Raw genomic sequence first — 20,451 nt, forward strand, 5'->3', positions numbered from 1 at the left:
GCAGAGAGAGTTCCAAGACAGCCAGGGCTACAAAGAAACCCTGTCTTTAAAAAATAAAAACAAAACTATTCCTAATGACTTATTGCGATACCCATTGATTAGAATGTCTTTCAACCCTCATCAGAGAACATTCTTCTTGCAATAGATAGCAATTAATATGGAGACCCCAATTGGCTAGCATATAGAGAATTAATATTTAACTAGCCCTACTTCCTGCCTACTATTGATTATTTTTTAGATTTTCTATTCATGCCAGGCATTTCCCTTTTTACTAGCATAACCCCTTTGAGTATTGGAAATTTTTCATCTGTGAATAAGTAATCAAAACTTTCAGTAGGTGAGACTCAAATTTTAAAATTGTACACACACAATACCAACATCAATTCAGTGCCTAATGGCTTTCAAATTTCATGTAACTATGAATCCTTCTGTTACTAAATCCTACAGTTATAAAATTAAATTAAGTCAAAACTAACATTGCTTTTATTTGCAACAGTAGGATTGTCTTCATGTTCTCTGCTCTTTAGTATAAACTTACTGTACTGCCAAGTCAATTCAGATCAATGACCCTTCCCCTAATTCCATTTTTCCCATTGGTGCAGCAGAGAATTGCCCAATTTCTCATTACATAAGCTTATTCCACAACTCTGAATCCCCCACTTCTTTCTGTCACTGCGCTCCAGTCTAAATTTGATAAAAATAGACAAGGTAAATAGTCTTCTCTACCTCCAACATAGTTATTCTGGACTGTGTTTGATCTGAACACTTTGTATGGTACAATAAGCAAAAACAGGTTAAAGAGCCTGTATTTCATCACAATTAACTGGTACTGAAGGTTATAGATAAAAATATTTGAGAACCTGTGTAGAAGAGAAAATAACCCAGACTTATATAGAATAGGCAAAACTTTGTTGAAGATTTAATATTCAAGCTGTGCTTTTAAAAGGTGGCCCTTGACAAAATTGAAAGTTGAAAATCCCAGAAAAGACCATCTTATGTAGACCAAACAGCTGAAATAATGACATAGAGGCAAGAAAACAAATTATGCCCACGAGGGCCAATATCTTCAGTCCTGACAGGTGAATCTAGAGAGATGCAAAGAGGCTATATTACACCATAAGTCAGGCCTGATAGCACATACCTGCCACGTCAGCACCGAGGAGATTTAGAAAGGATGATTATGAGTTTCAAGCCAGCCTGGGACACTGTCTCAAACACAGTGTTGGGGAAGCTATATCCTGGAGGATTTTGTTTACCACTCTAAGGGTTGAAAATATTTTGTAGAAAACCAGGGAGCATTAGAAAAAAAGTAGTGAAGTGGAAAGATTAGTGTTTTTTTAAACTTTAACATAAAATCGTGGAAATTACACACACACACACATTAACCAGAAAAAAAAAAGGCTATGCATCTCAACAAATTTCTAAACTGCTAAAAGAACCATTCTGAAGCTGTGGAGCATCACATCGGATTTTACACTTTTGCTATCAAATGTATTTTTATTTACTTAACCACCTCCTGAATTCCATGACATATCCAGGACTAGAAAAACAGTCAGCTTTACGTCCTCTTTCACGACTCATGTCTATCACTTGCTCTGCTGCTTTGTTTTGGTCAACATAACACAGTCTTGACATAGCTAGGCAGAAGGAATCTTAATTGAGAAACTGTCTCCATAAGATTGGCCTGTAGGCAAGCCTGCAGGTATATTGTCCTGACTAATGATGAATATGGGAGAACCTGGTCCACTCTGGGCGGTGATACTGTGGGCAGGTGCTCCTGGGTTGTATAAGAAATGAAAGAGCAGTGGGGTACATGGCATAGTTTGGAGGGAGGAAAGGGAGGGAGAAATGTAATTATATTATTTCTCTTTTTCCCTCTCCCCACCCCACACTGTGTGTGTGTGTGTGTGTGTGTGTGTGTGTGTGTAGTTTTAAGAGCATGATGAGAAAACCATAGGGAATGTCCCAGTATGCAGCTTCCTCCATGGCCTCTGCTTCAATTCATGCCCCCAGGTTCCTCTCATGAGTCATAGCCTGACTTCCTTTCATGGTAAACTGTGAACTGTAAATTGTAAGCTAGAATAAAACTCTTCCTCCCCAAATGGCTTTCAGTCATAGTGTTTTATCACAGCAATACAAAGCAAATTAACATACCTGCACTCGGTGTTATCATCTATATTTAGCTGCCTCTTGTTCTCCTTTCTACATGGTATACTGTACCCATGCATACATTTGCTTACAGACATAGGAGAGGCACTTTTTTTCTTTCTAGATTGAGTAACCTTGCTTAATATTATACATGTTAAATCTATCTGGTTTTCCTGGAAATTTTGTGATTACATTCTTCTTTAGATCTGGATAGCTTTCATATATACCAATTTTTCATTATCTAGTCATCTGTTGGTGGACATCTAGTTTTATGTTTTAGCAAGGAATAAGACAACAACAATTTTTTCTGAATATATATTGCTATATTGCCCTGGGTGGTCTGAAAATCCTGGTCTCAAGTAAGGTTCCTGTATCAGTCTCCATAAAAACTGGAGCTACAGTCATGCCCTATTGTTCTCAGCTAATAATTCTTCATTAGTATAATTTGAGATGATATGGAAAGTAGTTTTGCTTAGGGATTCTCTTGAGTTCTGTCATATCTACTGCCATGTTACAAGACGAAGGTAACAATTTGGGAAAGGAATAAGAAGAATAATTTTAATATTAATTAGCTTATTGAGAGTTTTCCATAGTCTATAAGTTTTTCCGTTTTTTTTTTTTTCCAAGACGGGGTTTCTCTGTGTAGCCTTGACTGTCCTGGACTCCCTTTGTAGACCAGGCTGGCCTCGAACTAACCATGACCCGCCTGCTTCTGCCTCCCAAGTGCTGGGATTAAAGGCGTGTGCCACCACTGCCCAGCCTCTACAAGTTTTTCTAATTGTTTTGTAAATGTATAGTTACTGTTACTATTATCCATGTTTTATATATGTGTATTAGTTATTGTTCTGTTGCTGTGATAAGACACAGTGACCAAGACACTTATAGAAGGAAGAGTTGATTTTGGAATTAAAGTAGTTCCAGAGGGGTAATAGTCCATGATTGTGAAGCAGAGGCAGTCAACAAAGAGCAGGCATGGTGACATGGATCAGAAGCTGGGAGTTCATATGTAGAACCATAAGTACAAAGCAGAGAAGAGAGAGAGAGAGAGCGAGAGAGAGAGAGAGAAACACTGGAAATAGCATAAGTCTATTCCAGTAAGGTCATATTTCCTGAGACTCCCCAACAGTATCAACAACTGGGGAACAAGTGTTCATATGCCTAGTACTGTGGGGGAATTTTTTTCATTCAAACTAACCTAACACGATAAACAGAAGTTTAATGAGTTTTAACTGTTAGCCGAGGACCAAGTAAGCAGTAGAGCTTGGATTCGAACCAAGGCATCATGACACCAAGGTCTATGCTCTAAGGTATTATACCACTTGACTCTTGATAGGAAGCTACTGAATTAGAGCATTAAAAAAGATCCTTTAAGCCAACTCAACTGCATTTTGGTAAATGATAGAAATGAGTGTCTGAAGATGCTTAAGTTCATGCAGCTCCTAAGGAAAAGTGCCTGGCCAGGACATACACCTCCTCAACCTCAGCTCAGTGTCCATTGCCCTATGTTTCTCTTTCAGCACAAGTGGAGGTGGTATGTCTCCTCAGTACTAAGGCTTGAGGTTGTGGGGGTGGTGTTCATTTGTTTGTTTTTAATTCTTTGTGTCAGGATCTCTTATAGCCCAGTTTGGGCTCCAACTTGCTATGGAGCTAAGGTTGTCCTTGAAGCCCTGACCCTTCTGCAGTTTGATTCCTGAGATTATGGGTTTGAGCTACCACACTCAATTTAGAGCTGGTGGGTTTGTTGTTGTTGTTGTTGTTATTGTTGTTGTTGTTGTTGAATAAGATAAATAAATTTAAAATACCTAGAGCCTAAATCGCATAGTAAATAAAAAATTCCACGTGTGTGTGTGTGTGTGTGTGTGTGTGTGTGTGTGTGTGTAGAGATACAGATAAAAAGGCCCAACCTGTGGAAGAATGAATCCCTACAATCCCTACAGACAGAGGGCTCCCCTCACCAGCCCCAGGTGCATTTCCTCTTGTCTTATCCCTGAGGCTAAAGCTGTTCCAAGCATGTGAGTCCTGTTCTTGGCAAAGTCTGAAGCAGCCGCTCTTTGCTTTGGAGCACAATTGCAGGTGTTAAGCTCAATCCATCTTAAAGGCCATAAATTTTAAAAGCCAGAATTCCTGGAACAGTTGCCTATTCCAGCTCATTCTCTTGTATGAATATTGCAAAATGCTACCACAGTTCTTTTTTTTTTTAATTTTTTTTATTAATTTATTCTTGTTACATCTCAATGTTTATCCCATCCCTTGTATCCTCCCATTCCTCCCCCCCCCATTTTCCCATTATTCCCCTCCCCTATGACTGTTCCTGAGGGGGATTACGTCCCCCTATATATTCTCATAGGGTATCAAGTCTCTTCTTGGCTACTTGCTGTCCTTCCTCTGAGTGCCACCAGGTCTCCCCCTCCAGGGGACATGGTCAAATGTGAGGCACCAGAGTACGTGTTCTTGATAGATAAGGAGCCAGGAATTCTCTTAGACCTCTTGTCCTCTGCTAGCACTTAGATAACTTTTTAATCTTCTTACCTCAGTTGTCACTCTCAACTTTTAAACTTTAAAACTAATTAGAGTCATTCCAAAAAGGTTTGCCTTAGCAGTGGGTGGGGTGGGAAGAAAGAAAGAAAAAAAAAAAAGACTTTGTCCTAAGAGGTTCTAACTATGTGATCCTCTTCAAATTTTGATCAACACCAAGTAATTTAAACTATTTGTGAAAATTTTTAAGATACGGCTTCACATCCTGGTACAATCTGAGTTAAAAACCATTGCTCCCTTTTGCTCTTGTGACTCTAATTATGGCATCCAAGTTTTACAACTCTAGGTTTATGGTGTATGTGTTGAGAAGAGACAGTCCAGGAATTTGGAGTCATGGATACACATTGATGGATATAAGAAAACTTAGAAATTTTCTCTTTCTGAATTTCACACTTAAGAGTCTAGCCGGGTGTGGTGGCACACACCTTTACTCCCAGCACTTGGGAGGCAGAGGCAGGTGGATCAGTGTGAGTTCCGAGGCCAGCCTGGTCTACAATGTGAGTCTAGGTCTAGGACAGCCAAGGCAACACAGAGAGACCCTGTCTCGAAAAACCAAAAGAGAGAGAGAGCCAGAGAGAGAGAGAGAGAGAGAGAGAGAGAGAGAGAGAGAGAGAGAGAGAGAGAGAGAGAGAGTCTAAGTATAGGCTAGTGAGATGGCTCGGCAGGTAAAGGTGCTTGTTGCCAAATCTGAATACCTGAGTTCGAGTCTCAGAACCCATATGGTATAAAGAATCAACCCCCATAAATTTCATCTGATTTCCACATGAGCATGGGTAGCCTACATGCAAATAAATGCATATGACATTTAAACTAATGAAGCTCATCTGCTTTTCATTTACTTTTTCTGCTCTGGCATGGCTTTAATATGTTCACCTAGGACAATTAGATAGCCTCAGTATGGGTACAAGCAAAAAAATAATTGCCAGTCTTTCCATCTTGGCCACATACTCTCCTATGTACTAGGCTCTTTAAGGAGTTTTTCCATCATCTAAGAAAGTCTGCTGTACTAGTTTTATATATAAGTAATCAAATATTTCAGTGGGAAATGACAGAAGCTGAAAATATTCAGGCAATATATATATGTGAAAATGACATGATGTTTTACCCTTGCTTCAAATGAACCTGAAGTTTCCAAACAGGAAGGCTCGAAGTCACATGGGACAGTGTTTCTTCTCACACTTTAAAATGTATCCTAGCCATCTGGGAGTCTTGTTTCTAGCTATTCAAAGTGTGACCCCTGCGTCAGAGCTTTAGCATCATTTGGGAGCCTTCTGGTATTGCAGCAGGTCAATTCCCACACCAGACCTGCTAACACATAATCTCTAAACCTGTACCAATAGTTTCCAATGTCTAGTCTTAAAATGAATATTGCCATCAAGTGGGTACTTGTTAGAAAGTTGTATATTTATTGTATCAAAATCTCTGGAGTTGTGGCTCAACAATCTGTACATTAAGAATCCTTCCAAACAACCCACATTAGTTTCCATGCCGAGAAGGACTGTGGGACACCCAAGCAGCTTTGGGCTGAGATCTCTCTCTACTCGCTGCTTACTGGCCTGGCCCATCTGGGACACTGAGAGCGAACAAGCAGAGGTGAGTTGGGTATGGGCCACAACTCACATTAGCTGCCATCCCGAGAAGGACTGTGAGATTTATAATTTGTAGAAAAGGATGGGAAATAAAACACCAGTAAACAAATTATTCAATATAAGCCTTAAGAGTTTGCTGAGTAAGAACAGATTATTGAAGAAGGGAAAGATTCAGAAAGTTAACATTTGGCCCCATCAGCCAAGTAGTAGGAAAAAGAATTCTAAGCATAATGCTTAACATAAATTTTGATCATTAGCTTTATGAGACTTAAAATCTCTATGTAAACAATTCTCTGGCCATGTCTTTAATGGATTATCCAAGTTAGATAAGCTGATGTGTGAAGATCTACCCTAAATGTGGGTGACATCATGTTATGGGATGGGACCCAAGACTAAGTAAAAAGGAGAAATTGAGCTGGGCATTCATTTCTCTGCTTTCTTACTGTGTAGACAATGTGACCAGCTGCCTCCTGCTGAAATACCTTCTCTGCCATAAAATATTATAGTCACTAGGGTTGAAAACCAAATAAAGCTTTTCTCTCTCAGGTTAACGTATATTTTGTTACATCAACAAGAAAAGATGCTGACACAAGTATAATATGCAAATGCATGGAAAGGTTAAAAAATGCATACTGATTTAGGAAAATACACATACTTTGATATGACAATATTGTAAAGCCCCATGGTGGCCGCATCCTCACTTATCTAACAACTGGAGTGCCCACACTATGCTGTTTTCAAGAGTAGACTAGTAGGCAGTTGTTCCTCCTACCCTCTAGCCCTCACTTCAGGATTTTAAAAGTGGATATCAGTAAGAGTAGGTTTGGAAAGACAGCCTTCTCTTTCAGTTGGGTTTTCTCCTTTGCATTTTGGGAAGTCACCAGTAAGCTAGGGAATGGAATGCTACTATTTGCCATTGTTTCTCTTCATGTTTTTCAGTGCTAAGGACCAAATCCAAAGCCCCAAGAATGCTAGTCAAGCTCTGTGTCATTGAACTGCATCCCCAGCCCTTATTCCCTTTCAATTTTATTTCTATAGGACTTGAAGGTTCACATATAGGGCATGAAATAATGTGCCTGTTATTATGTAGCCTTGAAAGTTGCTAACTTTCAAAATCCTTCTTTACTGCTGCTAGGAGTATGTGTAGTTTCCTAGTCCACTATTGGCCACCCTTCTCTTTTCTGTTCTCATAGAGCTGGCAGATTTGGCATTGTGTTACGCCTCTGCTTTCTTCTTATTTCTCAGGCTGCTCCCCAGGTTTTTTTTTTTTTTTTTTTTTTTTTTTTTTTTTTTGCAGATACTCACCACTTTGAAAATCAGAGGTGTCTCAGAAATGTCCGAGGTCAGACCAATTCGTTGACGCCTCTCTTTCCTGCTTGGTGAAGTGAACCATTACCTGGCTTTGGATTTTGGCTTCCCTTTTAGTCTCTAGTTTTCCATCACACTATTCCAGATTTCTCAGCTTCTTTCAGTCTGATCTCCATCCTGTATGACTACTGCCACATCTTGGCTTCATTGTGGGCTCCTCCCTGCCCTAACTTCTGCTATAAGATGCATCAAGATGTTGACCTCTGGATTATTGACTTCTACTTGTCATTCACTGGGCATATCACACTAGTGTCTCTCCTCTGTCATTGCCACTGATGATACTACTCGGGTAATTGTTAAGATCTCAGTAGGTGACAAGCTCTCCTCCAGGCCCCCTGAATCATGCATATGACCATCCAGACACCTTTTATCTTAGTTGTTTTGATTTACACCTACAGGGAGGGGTTTTTACCACTTTCCATGACTCTGTTCCCAGGAGTTTCTCCTCCAGGTGGGAATCAATAGGCATTTGTTATCTGTTGTCTCTCCACCCAATTGTAGGTGGGAGTCAGCATGCTGAAGAAGATGAGAAGGCTCTTTATTGACTGCCTAGATTATGAATTTCTTTGAGATAACAGGAGAGTTAGGAAAAAGGAACTCAATTCACGTTGATAGCCTGCAATTTCTAGCCACAGTCTTTGTCCTCAGATTGCCTTTGGGAGTTTGTGTTCTTTCTCTTCTAGCTGAGATAGCATGTATAAGCAGGTAGTTCTCATAGCCTACCAACTAGTATGGTTTTAGGGGCAATCAGTAATGTATCCTCGCTATACCCCTCAGGTAGACTGAGTCCTGAACACACTTTCCCTTGGATTGTTCCCTTAGAAATTCCAGTGAGTATAGCTCAGAATGTGAAACCCAGGACTTAAGGCATTGACATGGATGGGTAAATCCCTAGAAGTGAGGCTTTTTCTCAAAACAGAGTTAGAGCATGTAATGAAAGAGAACACAAGGGCCCCAGGAATCTGAAATGGAGAAAAGAGAAAACTAGACACATAAAAATTAGACCTAGAACATTGCTAACATCTTTTCTTCCCTTATGAATGGGAAAACTGAAGCTCAAACTGGTACCACATTTAAATTATTATACAAGTTCTACAAGGAAGATATTATCTTCTTAAATGTTAACAAAGTCTCAGAAGACATTACACAGATAATAAATGGTGGAACCAAGATTCAAACAAATATCTGTTTAATATAAAGCACATGTTCTTGACTATTGAATCATCCTCCATCTAGAGATACAGTTCTTAGGAAAGGCTTCCCAGAAGAGGAGAGTTTTGAAGTGGGTCCTAACGACTTAATGGCTTTGAACAGATGGAACCAAAGAAACAGAAGGCATTTCAGTGATAAAAGCAGCATGGAAAGATAAAGAAGCAAATGTGACCATGCAGCATTTGGAGAACACAAAGATCATTCTCACTCAAAGAGAATCAATCTGCTTTGAGTATTTGTACAGTCAAGGTCCAGAAATACAGATTGGATTTAAAATCAAAGAATTTGTACTATAAGCCACTCCATCTTTGTCTCTATCATCTCTCTTTGCTCTGGTATCCAACTGTTCTCCAATTTTGCTATCTGCTATGATTTCAATTCTGTTCTCCTACAAGGGTTTATGTGTTTGTATCATGATCCACAGTGTGGGAATAAGTGAGGTTATGGAAGCTTCAAAAAGTTGATCCTAGTGGGAAGTTCGTAAGTCATTGGGAGTGTCACCTTTCTAAGAAAATGCTGATCTCCCAGAGTGATAATGAGTCGCTTAACCTTTGAATCATACTTTGGCTTTCTGTCCAGTATGTGATCTTTTCTTGCTCCTACATGCACTCATACCAACCTTACTGTCAACATAACTGAGCTAATACCAGTTCTATACACTTGAACCTCCAGAACTCTGGCTAAATAAACCTTTATAAAGTTGCCTGGCCTTGGGCATTAATTATTAGAATGAAAATGGACTTATGCACCTCTCTGGTGACTAGAAATCACCTGTGGAAAGAACTCAAGAACTCTCTGTGTCCGAGATGGAGAGCTGTCTCAGTGGTAAAGAGGAAAATGCCCCTGTAGAGGACCAAATTTGGTTCCTAGCACCTGACTGTACAGTTCTTCCACTTGATCCATCCCCTCTTCTAAATTCCACAGTCACCAGGTACACATGTGGTTCATGTACATACACACAGATAAAGCATTCATACATATAATAAAATTAATCGTTAACAAATTAAAGAAACTTTTGTTCAACATATGATTAATTCTTGATCTATCTTCCAGTGCCTACATAATGTAAGTTTAGTCTTATTATTTGTTGTCTGGTAATTCACTACCTACCAACTAGAAATAGCTATCATTCTAAACTAGGAAATGGAGACACAAGGAAGGGATAAATCTCAGTCTATTTCTGCTTATACTTTTAACAAATTTGAAATATATCACTTCCCTTACCTACAAGTCACTAGGTCATGCCTCACTGTCAACCTATTCTGTACTTTAACTAGAACTAAATGCCTTGAATTTTTGACTGGTTACTTAATAGGGATTACTTTATGAAATTTGTTGGGACCAGCTTCAAGAATAAGCTCTTACATGATATACTTAGTGGACTAGTGTGGTGGGTTAAATATAGTTTCAAGTCTTTGAACACTTGGTCCATAATTGTTGGTGCTGTTTGGGAACGTTTTAGAAGTATGGCCTTGTTGTATGCCTCCCCACTGTGATACTGATGGACTCTATCTATCTATCTATCTATCTATCTATCTATCTATCTATCTATCTATCATAAGCTATCTATCATCTATCTATCTATGTATTTGTTTGTTTGTTTAATATTTTTATGGTCTGATCCCAGCACCCTCCCCTCCTCTTCTCCCAGTCCTGCTCTCATGCCCCCTCCTCCATTCCCCCTCCTTTTTCTCAGAGAAGGAGTATCAACCCACCCAGATGCCTCAAGTCACAGCGAGACTAAGAATATCCTCTCCCACTGAGGCCTGACAAGGCAGTGGCAGATAACAGAGTCATAGACAGCCCCTACTGCCATTGTTAGGGGACCCACATGTTGACCATGCTGCGTTCCTGCTATGTATGTGTAAGGGGCCTACGTCTAGTCCATGCATGCTCTTTGGGTGGTGCTTCTGTCTCTGTAAGCCCCTGTGGGTCTAGGCTAGTTGACTCAGTAGATCTTATGGTGTCCTTGACTCCTCTGGCTCCCTCTATCTTCCCTCCTTCTCTTCCACAGCACTCACTATGTCCATGTCTTTTTTTAGTGTGTGGCTCGGTAAGTTTCATTAGGTTTGTTTACAGAAGCATGAACACCTTACCACTGGCTTAACCATTGAATAAGGAACCATTAGCCATGACAAGATATTGATTAGCCTAGTTTGTGCAGGCCTTGTGTAGACAATCACAACCTCTATGAGATTAGAAGTACAACAGATATTACATTAAGTTAGAAAAATGTAAAAGAAATGGAGGAGTTTCTTCCATACCATCAAAGTTAAACCAAGAAGAGGTGAAGAACTTAAGTTGGCTCAGCAGTTAAGAGCATTGTCTGCTCTTCCAGAGGTCCTGAGTCCAATTTCTAGAAACCACATCTATACTGAAATCTGATGCTCTCTTCTGGCATGCAGGTGTACATTCAGATAGAGCACTCATACATAAAATAAATCTTTATTTTGAAAAAAGGATTTGAGCAGAACTATAACAAATAAGAAAATTAAAACAATACTAAAAAGCCTTCTGTACAAAAACAAAAAAGCCCATTCTACTAGACATTCAAAGATCAACAATACTTCTTAAATTAAAAAAAAAAAAACTTATGAATCCCGTCAACAAAGCCAATATTACGCCAGGCGTGGTGGCGCACGCCTTTAATCCCAGCACTTGGGAGGCAGAGGCAGGCTGCTGTGAGTTCAAGGCCAGCCTGGTCTACAAAGTGAGTCCAGGACAGCCAAAGCTACACAGAGAAACCCTGTCTCGAAAAACCAAAAACAAAACAAAACAAAACAAAACAAAAACAAAAGACAAAAAACCCAAAACAAAACAAAACAAAGCCAATATTACTCTAATAACAAAAACCAGGTAAAGACTCAACAATAAAAAACAGAAAACTAAGAGTCTCAGCTAGAGTTACCCCCATATCTTCTCAGGAGCCTACCCTGTCTCAGGTCTCTAGCTTGTCTAAGAGATGCTCACCCCCATCAATTTCACTTTTCTCTCCCAGCTTTTTCACCTCTGACCCCTGCTCTCCTCACACCTGATCCCCACCCTTGTCCCTCTCCTCACACCCTCTCCGACTCACTTCCCTTTCTTCATCCACATCCAGTGTCTATTCTATTTTCCTTCTGAGTGAGATTCAAGCATCCTCCATTGGGCTTTCCTTGTTACTTAGCTTCTTTGGGTCTGTGGATTGTAATATGGTTATCTTGTACTATATGGCTAACATTCACTTATATGTGAGTACATACATGAGTATCTTAGTATCTTTCTGGGTCTGGGTTACCTCACTCAGGACAATATTTTGCCTGCAATTTTCAAGATCTCTCTCTCTCTCTCTCTCTCTCTCTCTCTCTCTCTCTCTCTCTCTCTCTCTCTCTCTCTCTCTCTCTCTCTCTCTCTCTCTCTCTCCCTCTCTCTCTCTCTCTCTCTCTCTCTCTCTCTCTCTCTCTCTCTCTCTCTCTCTCTCTCTTTCTTTCGTTTTGTGGATGGTGAATGGAGGAAACCACAACAACAACTTTATTTCTGTAGATATCTACATGTAGAATAATAAAATTTGATCCCTATCACTCCTCAAACAAAACAATTATTTCCAAATCTTAGACTCAAATGTTAGACTGGAAACTATGAAACTACTGGAGAATAAAGTAGGGAGCATGCTTAAAGATACAGGCACATGTAAGGACTTTAGTCATTCAGTAATTAAGTCCAGCAATCCACAAGTAGAATCTTCCGAAATGAGAAAGTTTCTCTTCTGGAAAGGAAACCTGGGTAGGAATGGGAGGAAATCTTTGTCTACTGTACCTCTGACAGAAGAACAGTGTCTAGAATATATTTAAAACTTTAAACTAAATATAAAGAAAGAAAATAATCACATTTTTAAAAGTTCCAGGTAAATCTTGGCTATTCGTACTAACTCAAGCTGCAGGGAAAGCCGTCCCTCCCATAAGCAGATACTTTATTTGTAAACTTTGCATACTTTATATACTTTGTAAACCCTCAAGGCATGCTAATGGCTAGGTCCAGGCTTGAGGTGCTCTCTTGTCTAGACCCTAGCCCTGGACTTCCCTAATGGTCCTAACAGCTGTTTCCAACCCCAAGGAGGGAGAATGGCATGGCCTTACCCTACAGGAAAGAATCCCATCAATCCCTAAACTTGCCCGCAAATCAGGCCCCATAATCCCTCTAATCTCAGGCCACCATGGAAAGCTCCACTGCCACCCAAGAAATCCTATGTAAACCCTGTGTTCTCTGCCACTTCTCACCTGAGCAGAGGTGGCCACCCTCCCAGGGTTTTCCATCCCAATAAATCTCTTGTTTGAGGTTTTTTGTACAGTAAGACTTTGGTATGCCTTGGCTCCCAACAACCAGGATACCTTTCTATCCAAGCTGTAACACAGTAATTAAATCAAATTCTCAAAGGAGAATAACAAAGGACAAATAAATATTTCTAAAATCTCCAACATCCTTAGCCATCTTGGAATTCAAATTAAAACTGCTTTGATATTTCATCTAATTCTAGCTAGAATGGATAGTATAAAGAAAACAAAATACTATAAATGCTTGTGTATATTTGGTGGGAAAGCAATCCTTATTCCCTTCTGGTAGTAGTAGAAGCTGGTTCATTACCTATGGGAAACTGTGCAGAGGTTCCTCATAAAGTTAGAGATAGAACTGTCCTATGAAGCAGCTATATCACTCCTGGGAATATACCCAAAGGACTCTATACTCTACAACAAAAATACCTGCAGGTCCCTGTTCACTGTTGCCATATTTACTATAATGAGGAAGTAGAACCAGCCTAGTTTTCCATCAGAGGTACTAGGTTCTGGTTGGAAAATCTACTGTTGTTTTACTCAACAACCATGAGGTCAATGCCTCCTAAATATACATATTTATATGATGAAGGAAGATCTTCACAGTTGGCAGGAATTTGTGAAGTATACATGATCATACATTTTACTTAGAAGGAAAAATGTCCAGATACAAATTATATATTGATTCATTGATTCATTGGCTATAGCCAATGGTTTGTATTGGTGATAAGGAACTTGGAAGAAGCATGATTGGAAAATTAATGAGAAAGGTATTTATGACAGAAGTGTGTAGCTAGATCTCTCCAGAGGGGAAAAAGTTTGTGAGCACACTTGTGTCTTTCATAAATTCTCACCCAAAGCTGAAAGGAAGAGTTCAGTAATCAAATAGATATGATACCACCCCCCTTCTGTAGGTTTCTATATGGACTTCAACTCACCAAGTCTGACCTAGTATGTAATTTGAATGAGAAACATCACCCTAGCCTAGAATCAAGTATTTGAATGATTGGCCCCCAGTTGGTGACACTATTTGGAGAGGCTTAGGAGGTACAGACTTACTAGAAAAAGTATGCCACTGGGGGTAGGCTCTGAGAATTCATAGCCTTGCCCTACTTCAAGCTTGTTGTCTTTGATTCATGTTCACTATTGAGAATATGATATCTCAGCTTCATCCTCCTGCTCTTTGCTGCTATGCGTCTGTTCCCATGATAGGCTCTTATCCCTCTGGAACCATAAACCAAAAATAGTCTCTTATATAAGTTGCTTTTGGTCATACATTTTATCAGAGCAACAGAAAAAATAATGAATAAATTCTGCAACTGCTGCTCCAGAGTGCCCAGACTGTCTATTTCAGAAAACAACACTGAACCCCCAATATGCCGTGATTGCCTCAATGACCCAGCCTATGAATTTGTGGAAGGCTGGCTACATTGGGCCACTTCCATTATAGAAAGTTCAGTGCTCCGTCCTTATGAGAATATATATTTATTTTGCATATGAATTTGCCTGTCTTGCATATAATTCTTCTGTAAAAATTACTACCCATGGACCTTCAGAGTGCCTTACTGACAATCACAGTATTTCACAGAGCATTGTTTCTGACCATGAACTTAATTCAGTATAAAAGAAGTGCAGCATTAGAGCTCATGTTCATGGAATCCAGTCTACTCGTGTTCTCCATCATCCCGAAGCAGCTAGCTTGATAGGGTGCCAGAATTATTTTCATTTAAATGAAAATATTTAAAAAATAAAAATATAATTATATCATTTGTGCATTTCCCTTTGTTCCTACAACCTCTCACAGAAACCCCTACTCCTTCTCAAATTCATAGCCACTAATTATTATTGTTATGTGTTTATATACATGCCTAGATATATGACTACAACATGTTGATGTACATTTGGTGTTGCTTCTATATGTGTTTTCAGGGATGACCATCAGTATTGGGTAATCTATTAGATGACTCCTTTCATAGGAAGATTGATTCTTCTTCTCTCAGCAGTCTTTAATTGCCTGTACTTCTTCACGTAGGGGTACATGCCCCATGAGATTTACCCCTTCCACCTAAGCATATCCACTGCTGTTGACATTGTTCAGGTCTTATTTGGACAGCCATATCGTTTAGGTGTCATGGATATGGCTTCCGTGTCATTTTTAAAGACCTTTTATTGGTTATTTGTGAATTTTATATCATGCACCCCAATCTCATTCATCACCCCCTCCCCTCATACCAGCAGTCCACCCTTGCAACCTCCTCCCCAACAGAGAAAAAAATCTCATTGTGGAAGCTGTAGTGTGTCACAGTGTGTCCCGCAGTATACCCATTTGTCCACACTTCTTTGCTTGCAAGTGTTCATTGCAATGACTCGTTGGTCTGGTATGAGGCCTCTGGCTTTTGCTACTCTACTGATACTGGAACCTTGCTAAGACTCTTCTCAGATATCTTCTTCTTGTCCTGTGTCATGAAGATCCTGTGGTTTTGGATCTGTAAGACAGGCCCCTTCATGCCCTTTGGCAGTTCATTAATGAGGTAAATGTTGGATGGGCCAAATCAAAGCCCTGGATCTGGGCCTGAGAGGTATCTGAACTGGTCATCCCTCCCACTCTTATTCCCTCAGAGCTGGCTCACCAGTGACCCCTACTATCAGAGTCAGATCTACCCTACTGCCCAGGTGAGGCACAGGGCCTGCTTTCCTGAGTGTTATAGTCAGTGAGGGACCTGGCCATTTCTCCCACTTTCATGACCCTGGGGACAGCTCCCCTGCCTGCCACAGATGGGGAAGGACAAGGGAGGGAGGAGAGCATCTCTCCTTCTTTAGCACCACCACCCAGCAGACAAGAGACAGGGCCAACTCTCCTATACTCACACCCTTGAGCCTGGATTACCTGTAAGCCCCACATTCAGGGCCAAATCTGCTGTTCTGCTGAAAACTGTAGCAGGTGAGGGGCAGGGTCTGCTCTCCCATTCTGATGATAGCAAGGCCAGCTTTCCTTCCTGCTTTGAGGGAGAGCTGTCATTCTCTCCCTTGCTCATGTCACTTTATGGCAGACAAGTGCCAGGGCCAGCTCTCCCACATTCATGCCCTCAGTCCAGCTCGCTGACACCCTCCTGCCTAGGCAAGGTAAGGCTCACCTGCTGAGTGCTGCAGCTGATGAAGGGCAGGACCAACTCTCCTGCTCTCATGACTCCAGGGTCAGGTCTCCCAACTACAGCAGGTAGTGAAGGGATTGGGGAGGAGACTATGTCTTCTATGTCCATGCCACCACTAGTGAGGTGAGTGGTAGGTCCAAGTCTCCCATGCTTGTATCCTCGGGCAGGGGCTGGGGCCAGCTCACCTACAACTCCTGCAATGTATGGAACCCACTCTGTGGAGTAGTGAAGCTGGCTAGGGGCAGGGTCAACTCTCCTGCTCTTATGCCCCCAGGGCCAGCTCTCCCACAATGCCCAGGTGAGGGGTGGGACTAGTTCTGTAGCTATACAGATATCAACATGTCCCCAGGCAGCAGCCCAGACCAGGGATGTCTGCCTGGCCTTTGGTGGTAACAGACCCCTGATGCTGCAGGGCAGGGATGCATATGTGGACCCTGGTGGCAGCACAGGCCAGCACCTCAGCATGGTCCCAGGTGGCATCACGGGCTAGTCACATCAGGCTGTTCCTCACTACCCTTGAGTCTCCAGTTCTGCCTCTCTTGATTGTGGTCACATCTTTCTGTTTCTCTTTCTCCTTCATTTCTCCACCACTTATTTGCTCCTCTTAGTGGTACCCAGGATCTCTGAGTGTCTGGGAGTGTCTCAGGAGTGGTCTTAAGAGTGCTATGCCCCCTCATGTATTATAGCACCAGGCAAGGGTCATCTCAGGCATGGTTTGTCCCCTCCTCCCCAGGTCTACATGCTGCCTGCCTAGTGGTTGTCTCAGGCTGGCTCTCTGTCCAGGGCCCATGATGCCAGTCTGGTAGTCATCTTGGGCTTGCTGCTCTCCAGGCCCCATGTGAGGGTTGTCTGTCTTGGACTCACTCCCGCCTGGGCCCTCAGTCTCAGGTGCAGTTCTTCTAGTCTCTAACTTGCTACTTGCTCCCAGTCCTGGGAGCCATTAGGGCCTGTGTGAGTGCCAGAATGGTGGTCATCTCAGGCTAGCTTTTTTCAGGGAACGTTAGGCTACTAATCATTCAGATGTTCATAAGTCAGAACAGTGAGTGTAGACATAGCATCTCTCTTCTCTGTCACCTACTGATACATGTGTGACCCAGCAGCCACACCTGCAATGCCTCTCGGGGCAGATTCCCTATCATTTCTTAAGAGACCCAATCTCACTTTCTGGTCCTCTGACTTTTAAAATTCTTCTACCACCTCTCCACCCATGTCTTCCGCGAGTCTTATGTGTGGACGTTGTCCTGTAGATGTATAATTTCAGGCTGGGTACCACCATGATCAGTTGTTCTCTGCATTTTGGTCAGTTGTGGATTTCTGTAATGGCCTCTGCTTGTAAAAAGAAGTGATTCCGATGAAGAATCAGCAACAGTTATATGTGAGTATAAGGATAAATGTTTAGAATGCAGTTAGAAATTATGCTGCTTGATAAAGTGTTGATTATAGGATCTTCGCTTAAATATATGTATATGTATATAATACACTTATATGCATTATATGCAATTTTAATTAATAAAATAATATGGTTATTTATGTATTTTTCAAATATCCTTGTTACTTATTTTTTCCTCCTTCCCTCTCTATATATTTACCTCATTATTCTTCGTCCAGTTAAAGCTCCTCCCAACATCTTTTCCATTTCCCACTTCATATCACTCATATCTCATTATTTCCTTTTTAGTGCTCCTGCAGAATGACTTTTTAAGGACATAACTATAGCACAAATTGGGTGGCAATAACCTGGAATGCTATGACCATTTCAACATCCAATATAGGATTCAGGGGATACCAATAGAATGGCTCCACTCACCATCACCTTTGCTGACCCACTAGCAAAATGTTTGCATTCTATTCCCATGATGTTATGCTCTGCTGCCTATAAGTCTTGGTTCAAGAATGGAGAGTACTGCTTCCAGAAACCCCAAGAAGCATCACTTTGGATTGCAAGCTAAGATTTCTCCTTGACCACATTAGACTGATGGTGCATATATGCCAACAGACTAAGAAAAGAATAATAATGTTAGAAGAGGTGATTGGTCCAGAGTGCCAAGGATAAACCAGACCACTTCTCTAGGATGGAGATAAGGATGAGTGTGTCTAGAGTGTAAGAGATCCTTTAAGGCATCTCTTGCTATTACAGTGTTATGTGATTAAGGTTGGTGGAAAACTGCCTAACCCTGACCTACCTAAATGATGCTACTACCATTCTTTGCTTACATCAGAATTCAGGTCCTTTGATTTCTGTTTGGTGGGAACCCAATATAGCAACTCGCCAGGAATCTTCCAGGGTTTTCAGTGTAAGATGGGTACTTTCAGGACGTCTAGCTTCATAGACCAAACAACTACCTGATTCTCAGCTTTTCCAGCATGTTCATGACTTAGTTACCAGGCTGCCCAGTCCCTATTGGTTGTAAGCAAGTCTTGTAAATTGTAAATGGTTACAGTGTAACCCCTTTTAACAGAATACACACATTCAGTCAGTTCTGTTCCTCTGGGGAACCCTGTCTAATATATCCCCTACCCAAAACTTCACCAAATAGTGTTCTCTAAACCTGTCTGTGCATCAGAATCACCAGAGAACCTTCTAAGACCCAAGTTCCAGGAGATCTGAACCCAAAGCTTAGAGCTGGAAACTAATAGTTTCTCTTTCATTAAGCTTACCCCATGATTTTAGTAAACTGTCCGGGTAGAGAACAAAACCTTCTGAGGTGCACAAATCCTAACTCCTCTGTGAACTCTTTTTTATTTTCATTACTAGGGGGGGGGTTATTTTCATTACTGAGTATTGCACATGATAGACAAATGCTTTTTGTTGAGCTATGTCTCCCAGATCCTCTGTGAATGCTTAGCAGGTTCCTGAAGACATGAATCTGGTCTCTTCCCTATGACTAAAAAACATTTTGTACTCCCCTCCATTGTTTGCAACATGCTGTTCTGTAATCCTTCCTTTTCTGTACCTCTCTTCCAATCTACCATTAAGTCCTTGAAGACAGTGACTCTATCTTTAATCTCTGAAACCCTGTGTCTTAAAACAATATATGCTACATACTTCTGAACTGACTGATAAGTAAATTATTTCAGAAGAACACATCAAGTATGTGGAGACAGAGTTGTTGGAATTAATCATCCTCACTTACAGGCAGTGACTACCTCCTTTGCTTTTAACATCACTGGTTTATAAGTATCTCAAACTTAACATAGTCAAAAGAGGACCTGAGAAATTTCTCCAGGCACTACATCTTTTTAGCCTTTTCAATTTGTTTTTGTGACAATTTCACAAGCTCATAGCTTCAAACAAAATTAGTTCATTACTATAATTCATTTTCCTCTCTATTTCATCCATCTCTATCTGATGTTCTCAGTAACATCAGTGCTTCCTTTAGGATCCAGACTCTCTTACCAACAGAAAGAGAAGTAGAAAGGGAAGTTAAGGAAGCACTTGTCAAAGGCTTTGTTTTTTACTGAGACCCACAACTGGACAATGTGCAGAGTGAGAGACTTTGGAACATTCAGTCCTAAATGGGATGTTTTCTCCAATCCCTCTCCTCAAAGCTCAGGAATCTATGCAGAAGAGGAGACATAAAGATTGTAAGAGCCAGATGCGATTAATAACTCCAAGGAAGCAGAGTCCTTCAGACACAACAGGACTCATGCACATTTGAACTCACTGAGACTGTGGCAGCACACACAAGTCCTGCACAGGTTCAAGCCAGACAGGGTCCCAGCACTGAAACGGGGGCATTGGATAAGACTCCCACCTCTAACCAAGAAGCTATCTGCAGTTGATACCTGCTTGCAAAGGAAAACTTAAGTCTTCTAGTGGAATCTCACTGGGTATATTAATCACACTTTAGGGTAAGACCCAAGCCCAGCCCAGGACTAATTGCCCAACACAAAATGAATTCAGTGACATTTTGGTAGACCTTTTTGTCCCATTTTGCTTTACTTGCATTCTTTCTTTCTTTTTTTGCTTTTTGTTTGTTTGTTTTTGTTTTTCAAGATAGGGTTTCTCTGTTTAGCCTTGACTGTCTTGGATTTGCTTTTGTAGACTAGGCTGGCCTAGAACTCACAGCAATCCACCTGCCTCTGCCTCCCAAGTGCTAAGATTAAAAGTGTACACCACCTGGGTGCTATCTTTTCTTT

General features: G+C 40.9%; 1 non-coding gene across 1 annotated transcript; it reads right to left on the bottom strand.

Annotated features, from left to right (window-relative positions):
- Positions 1 to 17,307: 17,307 nt before the first annotated feature.
- Positions 17,308 to 17,439, bottom strand: LOC127186060 (small nucleolar RNA SNORA17). The gene has a single exon (XR_007830312.1). It is a non-coding gene; the product is annotated as a small nucleolar RNA SNORA17 (small nucleolar RNA).
- Between the last annotated feature and the right edge of the window lie 3,012 nt (positions 17,440 to 20,451).

Source organism: Acomys russatus, chromosome X, assembly GCF_903995435.1.
Source record: "Acomys russatus chromosome X, mAcoRus1.1, whole genome shotgun sequence".
Lineage (NCBI taxonomy): Eukaryota > Metazoa > Chordata > Mammalia > Rodentia > Muridae > Acomys > Acomys russatus.